The 12,062-nt window shown below is 43.9% G+C and overlaps 1 pseudogene; it reads right to left on the bottom strand.

Moving 5' to 3' along the window:
* Window positions 1-7,213: 7,213 nt before the first annotated feature.
* Window positions 7,214-8,403, bottom strand: LOC146817813 (uncharacterized; annotated as a pseudogene).
* Between the last annotated feature and the right edge of the window lie 3,659 nt (window positions 8,404-12,062).

The following is a 12,062-nucleotide window of genomic DNA, read 5'->3' on the forward strand; positions in this document are numbered from 1 at the left end:
ATAGATGAAGAGGATTGACTGGAAGGCTCTGTATGTATTTGTAGATCTTTGTATTTTTCTTATTATTTTTTGGGAAAGCATGAGCCTAATCATCCTTCTTAAGCTATCTCTAGGGAAGACCTCACAGAGAAGCGGAATTACCACTTTCTAGCTCTGGTCAAATTAGGGGTGGGCGGAATTTGCGAAAGTGACTTTTGCAAATTATCGCGAAAATTTTAAAAATCTCCGCAAATACGCGGAAATATCGTGAAGATGTGGAAGTTTTTTCCCGCCCGTTCGCAGTATTTTCTGCATGGTCGCGGCTCGCCAACTTACCCATGCGGTTGCTCGCGGGCACGGCCATCTTGTTTTCACTCTTCTCGCGGTGCATGATCGCGAGAAGAAAGACGTGTTTGCGCGACCAATGACATTACTACGGGCGCGAACTGTCGCGAGACAGCGCAAATGGCTACCAACAATCCAACATCTCGCGGAGAATGCGACAGGATCGGGAAAACTTGTCGGCGAACGCGGGGATTCAGGTAAGGCGATCGCGCACGTGCGAGAATGTATTATTTTACAGCACGAGCAAGAAACAAATTATCGCTAAGCTGTGGAATGCGGAAATTTTGACATTTTCGCGCTCTCCGCGGAACGCGAAAATGTCAAATTATCGCAATTTCCGCGAGCGGAACAGAAATTTAGCCCAGGCCGAGGTCAAATACATCTTACCCACGGGCAGTGTTTTCAAACAGGCTCTTCTTTTATTGAATTTATTGGGCTTCGCAATACCTTGCATAGTGTTTTTTTCAAGTCAGGCTGTAATGAAATCAACTGCATATTTCTCACTTAAGACAGCCGCTGCATTCATGTTAGGATCACACAACCACAGTTTGTCCTGTACTGGGGAATTTAATATTTCAGAATTAATCAGCAGTAAAATTCTCAAGGTTTCCAGCTCCATGCATGAGTAGACCATCCAAGCCAGATTTTTGATAGGGTGTTCCAAATTCCAATAATTGGCTTTCTTGTAATCATGCAAAACTTTGGCAAAATAATTGAAATTGCCAAAAATGCAAATCCCTAAATTTGCACCACATTTTAGCAAGGCATGCATCCATTGTGCTAAAAAAGTGTAAGAAAACAAAAAAGCACCACAAACAATAATTGCTCATTTTATGCTATTTCCATTCATTCGTGGTGAATTTTTTCCAAACTTTTTACTGCCAATTGTGCTTAACTACAATAAATTGTGTAATGTCATAATTATCGAAATTTCATGTAAAAAGGGTAAGGCGAAATTCTTGAAATTAGGCAAAATACGTCAGCATATTTCTTTTTTGCCCAGGCTTAATTTCTGCTTTATATTCTGAGACTTGTAGTCCTGATTTGAAAAGGAAATAAACAGAAACACAAGTCCCAGAAGGCAATGGGTAGCCCTAGACTGGATAGATACTCACACTTGGACACGAGAAACTTTAGAGCATCCAGCAAAGAACACTAATTTCTGTCAAAAACGAGACAGGAGAGACAACATCACAGTGCTGGACAGAGCCAAGTAGCTGCTTGCTGGAGATGACTCATTGAAGAGCTACAGGTAGCCCTGAGAGATCCCTTGTCTTGTCTCTAATTAGTCAAATTCCAGATATTTTTTTCAACAATGTCATTTTGTATTTTGAAAGAATAACATGACACACAGTACATTTCTGAATGAAGAAGTGAGAAAAGTACAATATGGGAGACACAACTCTTCCATGTACGCCAAAGGAAATAGTTATATTCTCAATATAACCCTGTTCAATCAGAATGTATGAAGACTGCTAGACCCCTCCAGGGGGTCTCAGTAAGCCATATCAATCAAGTCAGGTGCTCGGTTTCCGATGAGCTACCCTCAGCAATAACATGGATTTTGGATGCCCTTAGAGTTGTGTACATTATCATGGGAAGACCTACTGCCATTTACGAACGACGTATATAAGCAGTGAAAGGGCACCATGTTAAATCAAATCTGGCAACTCGATCACAAACAATTGCCCTTAATTTTTTTCCATGGCATGTAGGGATCAGATCTTTCCCCACCACATGTTCAGGTAAGGGGGTTTTGGATGACTCCACATCTGGTCCACACACAATTGTGCTGCTAATAGTAAGTGGGAGAACAATTGCCCCTGTAGAGTTGTCATGGAGGAGAGTCTATTCACCCCTAGATCCTCTAGGAGGATTGTGAGGGGATCGAGTAGCACCAAGAATTTGTAATGGTTTGTATCATGTGAAGGACCCATGATGCATGTATGACCAAGCATGACCACCAAGTGTGTAGGAATATGCATCTCTTGTCACAACCCATCCAACACAAATCAAAACCCTCAAACATCTTTGCAAGGCCGACGGGTGAGGAACCAACTTGCAAGTATTTTATAGGCGCTCTCTTTATAACAAATACATATGGAAGATTTAGCAGTCGGCTGCCTTTGCTGTACAGAGGCATGTTTTTGGTGGAATCAAGGTTCAGAATATATTGATACAACAATGATATGCCTCTGCGAAGGGTGTTATTGAGGTAGAGGGATCAATGGGGGCTTTGTCCTGCTGGAAGTGTAGTGTAGTTCCTATTTCCCTTATAGTCTCTCCGCATTGGAATAATATACACTATAGTTGTGGCATAGGACTGAGGTCAGTATGCCTCTATCAAGTACATTAAACTTAATTACTTTGTGTGCCAGTTAACTCAGAGGCCACTAGAAACTCCTTGAATAAACAAGAAGGGAGTAGTTTCTGGAACATGTCTCAGAATCATGGAAACAACAGATAACAGTTTCACTCAGTCAATTGTGCATGCTAAGTTTCTTCAGAGTTACACAGAAATAGACAGGCGTTTCAATAAATGGATTTATTGAACAGTCTTGTTTCTCGTGTAAGAGATGTGAGCTGACAGTATGCGAGATATAATACGTACAGCGTAAGCAGTAAGGAGAAATAATACTGCAACAGCATTATCTTCTAGCTATGACATATATTCATATACACATACATAAATAACTTAGGCTAAAAAGTGGATACTTGTTTGATGCTTCTAAATAGTTCTAGCCCAGTGTACCTAATCTAAGTGTAGTACAAGGTAAGAAGTAGGTGCCGTATTCTATAGTATTGTAAGCTATAGTTTTGCATATGCCAAGAGTCCCTCTAGGTTCTAGTCAGCTTCATACCTTAGAATGAGAGAGGAGGGAATCTCTTCCCGGGTCTCAAACTCTAACACCCCGTGAAGGGAGTCAGAACACTGGAAGCTGGATTCTCTGTGAGCAGGGATGACACCATCTGGTCAGTGCGTCAGGCGGGGACTCAAATTCTTCCGAACTTGCCGTGGCGAGCCGTATCGAGGTGTGCAGCCGAGCCGTGGTTTGCCATGGTAAGGGAAGGTATATTTATACCTGGAAGGTGCTTAGGAATGTTAGTATTGACGTAAAGTCGGGCAGAGGAAGACGTCATGAATGAACCCCTAAGGAATAGTAGTTCATGCATAATAGATGAGTTCTTGGAGAAATCAATAATCCTAGCTAGTGAAAGTTCCAATGGCTTAAGGGTCTGGTTTCTAAGAACTCGTTGTGACGTGGGGATGGACGGATGTTAGTGAACATGCCTGTATTTGGATAGCATGGCTAATGCCTAAATAAGGACTGGGATTCTATGCCTAAATATGGGCAATGCAAATTGTGCCTATAGAAGGATATGATTTAGGAGAACCTATGTATGGACATTTAAATCGAAACAGAAGGCTGTTCATGCCTGCAGACTACCAGCTCAGTAGAGTCCCTGACTCAATTTATAGGTGTTTTGTCTGGTAAGTGTAAATTTAGCGACTAATTCTTCATGTGACAGCATGTCCCCATCATCATAAAAGTATTGCAAGGCAGGTGAACGGCCCTCACCCAATTGAAGTAGCCAGGATTGATCATGCCTGGGAGAAAGTCAGGGTTGTGTGTCTCCAGTACTCCAAAAGTGTAGATGTCAAAGAAAGTAGCTGGGGGGCCCCAATCAGTATCGACAAGGGAAGCCATAGAAGCCCTGACAGAGGAGTTAGGGAGAAAGCTTGTTCCACCTGAACCCAGGGCTTACCGTTGGGAACGTGGTTCCAGTCAAAGGCAGAGTGGAGTTGCGCAGCTAGGATATATTTGAGGATGCCTGATAAACCCAAGCCTCCTTCCACTGCAGGTCTCCCCAGTGATGCCTTTGCTACTCTCTGGGACTTGTCTCCATCACAAAGTCAATCATTTTGGCGAAGTCACTTTGGAAATTACTATAAGGGTGGTTTGGAAAAAATAGAGGAGGTGAGGCTTGGCATTAATTTGGCATTAATTTTCAGGATGTTAAGACTACCCAACCAGGAGATCTCCAGCCTATCACAATGATGAAGGTCTTGGAAAAGGGAAGTAAGAAGAAGATGGATATTGCTGATATATAGGTACCTTGTGTGTGGCGGAAGTCGGATTCCCAGATAGGTTATTGCCACTGGAAGCTGCTTATCTGGATGGGGTCTCTAAGGCTTCGATTGGGGTCTTTGTCCCTCCCATGGCTCGTGATTTTGAAAATTTTATTTTAAAACGGGTGCTTGAGAGAAGTAATCCAACTCCCTTATCAGTGCCGGGATGATGGTGTCTGGGTTGGTAATGAAGCAGAGTATATTGTCGGAATAGAGAGCCAACTTGTGCTCTCCGCCAACTATAATCATGCCACGGATTGCGGGGTTGAATTGTATCCTGACCACTAAGGGTTCCATTGTGAGAGCAAAGACTAGGGAAGAATAAAGGACATCCCTGCTGAGTGTCCCTGGTAAGCATAATCTGGGGGAGAAGCAGGCATTGATTTTGAGTTTGGCATTAGGCTTCTGAAAATTAGCATGAATGAAGACTTTCATCTTGGGCCCTAGGTGGATCTTAGCAAGAACCTTGGAAATGTATGCACAGCCAACCCTGTCAACACCTTCTCTGCTTGCCACCAACAAACTTTTCAATGCAAAATAATGTTTCCATTATTGGTGCATGTATTGACTGGCTAACCCAGATTAGCATTGTATACGTTTAACTGCCTATATTTTAAAAATAAAATTGATATTGATTTTCTTATGCATGTTTGCTCATTCATTTCCTTCTCATAATCTTTTCTTGGTGTCCTAACAAACAAAAGGCACTGTCAGATAAACTGACTTTCCCCCCATGTCTTCAGTTTGCAGGTAAGCAGGCGGTGTGGTTGTTCCTTTGAGTGAAATAGATCGTTGTCTTCAGGTCCAATCACTGGTTACATAATGGCTGGGTTCAAACTAGAATGGCATGGTGAGCAAAAAAACGATGGATTTAGGCCCAGATCTCTGTACTGGGGTGAATGTATGACATTGTTCTGCAATTTGTCCATCAACTGTTGTTTTTGCAGGGTGGCACCCTGAGCGGGACTGGTATGCCCAGACGTGGGTCCCGTGCTCTCCATGCCAATGGAATCAAGCTATCCTGGCTGAATAGGGGTGAAACCCCGAAACCGGTCCTAGGATGCTTGTTTCCAGTTCAGGGAGGACCTGGCTTGGCAGTTCAGGCTGGACTGTTCCCATGAGGCACAGGGTCAAGACTGATTTGGATATGTCTGGGTTCAAACTGGAATGGCAAGGTGAGCAAAAAACACGATGGATTTAGGACCAGATCTCTGTACTGGGTTGAATGTATGACATTGTTCTGCATTCTGTCAATCAACTGTTTTTTTTGCATTTGTCACCCCGAGTGGGACGGGTATGCCCAGATGTGGGTCTAGTGCTCTCCATGCCACTGGAATCAAGCTATCCTGGCTGAAGAGGGGTGAAACCCCGAAACTGCTCCTAGGATGCTAATTTCCGGTCCAGGGAGGACCTGGCTTGGTAGTTCGGGCTGGACTGTTCCCATGAGGCACAGGGTCAAGACTGATTTGCATATGGCTGGGTTCAAACTGGAATGGCATGGTGAGCAAACAAATAATGGATTTAGGCCCAGATCCCTGTACTTGAGTGAATGTAAGACATTCTTCTGCATTCTTTCCATCAACTGTTGTTTTTGCATTTGTCACCCTGAGTGGGACGGGTATGCCCAGACATGGGTGCTGTACTCTCCATGCCACTGGAATCAAGCTATCCTGGCTAAAGTGGGGTGAAACCCTGAAACTGGTCCTAGGATGCTTGTTTCCAGTCCAGGGAGCACCTGGCTTGGCAGCCCAGGCTGGACTGTTACCATAAGGCACAGGGTCAAGACAGATTTTCATATGGGTGGGTTCAAACTGGAATGGCATGGTGGGCAAAAATACGATGGATTTAGGCCCAGATCTCTGTACTGGGGCGAATGTATGACATTGTTCTGCATTCTGTCCATCAACTGTTGTTTTTGAATTTGTCACCCCGAGTGAGACGGGTATGCCCAGACGTGGGTCCCGTGCTCTCCATGCCACTGAAATCAAGCTATCCTGGCTGAAGAGGGCTGAAATCCCGAAACCGGTCCTAGGGTGCTTGTTTACAGTCCAGGGAGGACCTGGCTTGGCAGTTTGGGCTGGACTGTTCCCATGAGGCCCAGGCTAAAGACTGATTAGCATATGGCTGGGTTCAAACTAGAATGGCATGGTTAGCAAAAAAACGATGGATTTGGGCCCAGATCTCTGCACTGGGGTGAATGCATGACATTGTTCTGCATTATGTCCATCAGCTGTTGTTTTTGCTTTTGTCTCCCCGAGTGGGATGGGTATACCCAGAAGTGGGTCCCCTGCTCTCCATGCCACTGGAATCAAGCTATCCTGACTGAAGAGGGGTGAAACCCCGAAACCGGTCCTAGAATGCTTGTTTCCAGTCCTAGGATGCTTGTTTCCAGTCCAGGGAGGACCTGGCTTGGCAGTTCAGGCTGGACTGTTCCCATGATGCACAGGGTCAAGACTAATTCACATATGGCTGGGTTCAAACTGGAATGGCATGGTGAGCAAAAAAATGATGGATTTAGGCCCAGATATCTCTACTTGGGGAATGCATGACATTGTTCTGCATTCCGTCCATCAACTGTTGTTTTTACATATTGTTAGTGACTTGTCAAGGTATGTCATTACTTGATGCCGTCTTTTCAACATGTATGTCTAAATCTAACAGACACACATTTTAAATACTTCAAGTGGTTGGTTTTCATTTGGTAGTTTTTCAAGTGCAATAACACAGTGGTGGTCCTTCTAACATATTTAAGGCCATTCATGTTGAAGCTTTATCTTTTAATGGCCCCATTTCTTGGGAGACCGCTTGTTGTGCGTCACTCTTCAGCCTGGAGTCTTTCTCTGCAACGGTATCCATATCTCACAGCACTGAGGCATACAGCTGCTTCTTGTGTCTTTAAAGCCCTTCAGACTCTTTCGCAATCAGTGCGAGGGTATCCTTTAGGACTGGTGAATTTGCTGCCATGGTCTTTAGAAGGATTTCCCCCATCTTTTCAACTTTATCGGCCACTGTCTGTTGACCAATTCCATCTTTCTTGAATTTGAGATACATGGAGGGTGGACTGGATGCTTTCAGCATCAGGTTGTGGCAGAACCCATTTCTCTGTAACCTCTGCAACTTTACAGAGCCACTGTATCAGATCTTCTTCTTGGTCCATCAAAACGAAATTCATAATCGACAATGTCTTCAGTGTTCTCTCTGGTATCAGAGACAAGATTTCCTCCCATCCCATCAACATATTTTAGTCAGAGTTTATTAGTGCTTCTGGTACAATGTTGGTGGTCTCTTTTGTATTACCATATCCACATTCCTGTGCAGTTATTGAAAGTTTCTTCAATTGCTAAGCTAAATTTTCAAATATTTTATCTCTGGGATGTAGAGAAAGAAATTCATCATCGTTTTCCCATTGCCTCTTAAAGTGCAGGACCTGTGTGCTACATACGAAACCAACATCCCTCTGCTGCTTACTGGTGCAAGTGTGTTCATCTTCAATGCCCCATTCACTGCCATCCACACTAGATGATTTTTCAGAACTGGAGAAGGTGCATGTAAAAGTGGTCCATTACAATCTGTGGCTATATTCTCTCTGCTAGTAGAATATGTTTCCCAGGATGCTTTGCCAGCAGAGATAGGCTGATATACAGAATCTGCCTGTAGGCAGTCAGTGTTAGTTGATAGTTTTGTGTAGTGTTGCTGTGAGGAGCTTAAGTGCTTCCCAGTGAAGTTGCTGTGGCTTCCTATGGCAAGCTAAGTATCATCATAAGACAGTCTAACAGACTGAGCATATCATCTGGCGAAACAGAAATGCTATCAAGGCCTATGCCGGAATCATGCAAAAACCCTTCATGTGATGCAAACTCGTTGGAGATCTCCTTTGATCGTATTTGCTTCGAGTTCAAAAGACATGTATAATCCAGTAAATCCTGATATTCCTTATCTGGATCCCAGTGGGGATCCAGATAATGGCCAATTTATCAATTTACGCAGAGTTTTAATGCGTTAAAGTTTTGATAGGTCAAAAGTGACTTGAATAGCTCTATTTTATACCACTCGTAGCTGCAAGATGGAATGCGTAGATGCACTCAAATAAACAGCCATGCAAAAAAACAGCCTAGATAAAACAATATAATGCACTAGTGTTATTCTACATCTGCTATTCAGCATTGGGCAGATTTGGTGTACATAATATACCAGCATCATCACTGAGGGAATCGCTGTAGTGAAAGGCACATTCAGATTCCCGTAGCATCCTCCCCACCCTGGGTGCCCACCAGTGACTGTGCCACACAGGGAGCTCAGCATAACATGTCTTGATTATTCTGTGTTTAACCATGAACTCAACATTCTAAACCTGCATTTACTTCACTACGTTTTAATGCTTAAGACATAGTTCTACAGAGTCCATCAGGAGCCACAAGGGTTCCTTCATTACAAGCTCACACGACACTGCATCTTTCCCTCTGTTGAATAAAAAAATGCAATTTTTTCAAATATATACAATAATATCTCTTTAACGAGTGTTCGTGGTGCTTTGATCACATGTACTGACTGTGGCTTCGGGAACTGGGGATAGGCACCTAGAGAAACTTAGCAAACCTGTAAATTTTTTGAAACTAAACACCCAGAGTAATCCAGGATGGGGTGACTTGTATGCCTCTCACCAGGTTCTGTAACCCAGAATCCCTTGAAAATCTCAAATTTTATTAAAACTAAACACATTTTCCTCACATTTCTGTAATGGAAAATTCTGGAATCTGCAGGGAGCCACAAACCTCCACCCACCTAGCATTTCCCCAAGTCTCCCAATAAAAATGCTACCTCACTTGTGTGGGTAGGCCTAGTACTCATGACAGGAAACGGCCCAAAACGCAAAGTGGAAACATCACATTTTTCTACTGAAATATGACCCTTTTTTTGCAATGTGCCTAGCTGTGGATTTTGGGCCCTACTGAGCTCAGCCAGCACTTAGGGAAACCTAGCAAACCTCTACATTTTTAAAAACTGGACAACCAGGGGAATCCAGTATGGAGTGACTTGTGTGCCTCTCACTAGGTTCTGTTATCCAGACTCTTTTGCAAACCTCAAACTTCATAAAAAGAAAAAAAAACAAATTTTCTTCACATTACTGTGATGGAAAGTTCTAAAATCTGTGGGGAGCCACAAACTTCCATCCACCCAGCATTCCCCCCATCTCCCAATAAAAATGGTACCTCACCACTGTGGGTAGGCCTTGTGCCCGTGACAGGAAAATAAATTTCAATGAAAACTGATGCCTTTTTTTGCAAAGTGCCTAGCTGTGCATTTTGAACCCTAGCTCAGCTGGCACCGAAGTAAAACTAAAAAACCTGTACATTTTGTACAACTAAACAGCCAGGGGACTCCATGATGGCGTGACTAGTGTGTCTCTCACCAGGTTCTGTTACCCAGAATCCCTTAAGATCCTCAAACTTTGACCCAAAAAACATTTTCCTCACATTGCTGTGATGAAAAGTTCTGGAATCTACAGGGAGGAACGAACTTCTACCCACCAAGAATCCTCCCAAGTCTCCCAATAAAAATGGTACCTCACTTGTGTGGGTAGGCCTAGTGCACGTGGCACGAAACAGCCCACATCGCAACATGGACACATCACAATCTTCCATTGAAAACCGACCCTTTTTTTGCTATGTGCCTAGATGTTGATTTTGGACCCTAGCTCTGTCGGCACCTAAGGGAAACATAGAAAAATTGTATATATTTAAAAACTGGACACTCTGGGGAATCGAGGATGGGGTGACTTGTGTGGTTCTCATCAGGTTCTGTTACCCAGAATCCCTTGCAAACCTCAAACATTGTAAAACAAAAACACATTTTCCTCACATTTCTGTGATGGAAAGTTCTGGAATCTGCATGGCGCCACAAACTTCCATCCACCCAGCATACCGCCAAGTCTCCCGATAAAAATGGCATCGCACTTGTATGGGTAGGCCTAGTGCCCCCGACAGGAAACGGCCGACAACACAAAGTGGACACCATATTTTGCCACAGAAAACTGACCCTTTTTTTGCAATGAGCCTAGATGTAGACTTGGGACCCTAGCTGAGCAGGCACCCAGAGTAACCTAGCAAATCTGTATATTTCTTAAATCTAGACACCCAGGTGAATCTAGGATGAGGTGACTTGTATGCGTTTCACCAAGTTCTGTTACCCCTAATCCCTTGAAATCCTCAAACTTTGTCCCAAAAAAACATTTTCCTCACATTTCTGTGATGGAAAGTTCTGGAATCTGCGTGGAGCCACAAGAATCCACCCACCCAGCATTCCCCCAAGGCTCCTGATAAAACAGGCTTCTCAATTGTGTGGGAAGGCCCAGTACCCGCGACAGGAAACTGCCCAAAACGCAACGTGGACACATCACATTTTTCCACTGAAAATTGACCCTTTTTTGTAATGTGTCTAGCTGTGGATTTCGGGCCCTGGCTCAGCTGGCACCTAGGGAAACCTATCAAACCTGTACATTTTTAAAACGAGACATCCAGGGCAAGCCAAGAAGGGATGACTTGTGTGGCTCTCACTAGGTTCTGTTACCCAGAATCCCTTGAAAACCTCAAACTTTGTCAAACAAAACATTATTTTCCTCACATTTTTATGAGGGAAAGTTCTGAAATCTGTACGGAGCCACAAACTTCCACCCACCCAGCATTTCCCCAAGTCTCCCACTGAAAATAGTACCTCACTTGTGTGGGTATGTCTAGTACCCGCGACAGGAAACGGCTCAAAACGTAACATGGACACATCAATTTTTCCACAGAAAACTGACCCCTCTTTTGCAAGGTCTCTAGCTGTGGACTTTGCGAACTAGCTCAGCTGGAACCTAGGGAAACCTAGCAAGCCTGTACATTTTTGAAAATGAGACATCCAGGACAATCCAAGATGGGTGACTTGTGTGGCTCTCACAAGGTTCTGTTACCCAGAATCCCTTAAAAAACTCAATCTTTGTCAAAAAACACATTTCCCTCACATTTCTGTGATGAAATGTTCTGGAATCTGTGTGGAGCCACAAAATGTTACCCGCCCAGCATTCCCCCAAGTCCCTCAATAAAAAAGGCACCTTAATTGTCTGGGTAGGCCAAGTACCCAGGACAAAAAACGGTCCAAAAGGCAACGTGGACAGATCACATTTTTTCCAGTGAAAACGTACCCTTTTCTCGCAATGTGCCTAGCTGTGGATTTTGGACCCTAGGTTTGCCAGCACCTAGGGATACCAAGCAAACGTATATATATTTAGAAACTAGACACTCTGGGGAATCCATGATGGGGTGACTTGTGTCAAATGCAAATATAACAGTTGATGGACAGAATCCAGAACAATGTCATACATTCACCCCAGTACAGAGATCTGCGCCTAAATCCATCGATTTTTGCTCAACATGCCATTCCAGTTTGTGTGTCTTTTGCTCTCTCGCCCTAAGTGTGCTGGGTATACCCAGACGTGGGTCCCGGGCTCACTGTGCCACTGGATTCAAGCTATCCTGGTTGAAGAGGGATGAAACCCCGAAACCGGTCCTAGGATGCTTGTTTCCAGGTCAGGGAGGACCTGGAAACAAGCAGTTCGGGCTGGACTGTT

Source organism: Triturus cristatus, chromosome 6, assembly GCF_964204655.1.
Source record: "Triturus cristatus chromosome 6, aTriCri1.1, whole genome shotgun sequence".
NCBI lineage: Eukaryota > Metazoa > Chordata > Amphibia > Caudata > Salamandridae > Triturus > Triturus cristatus.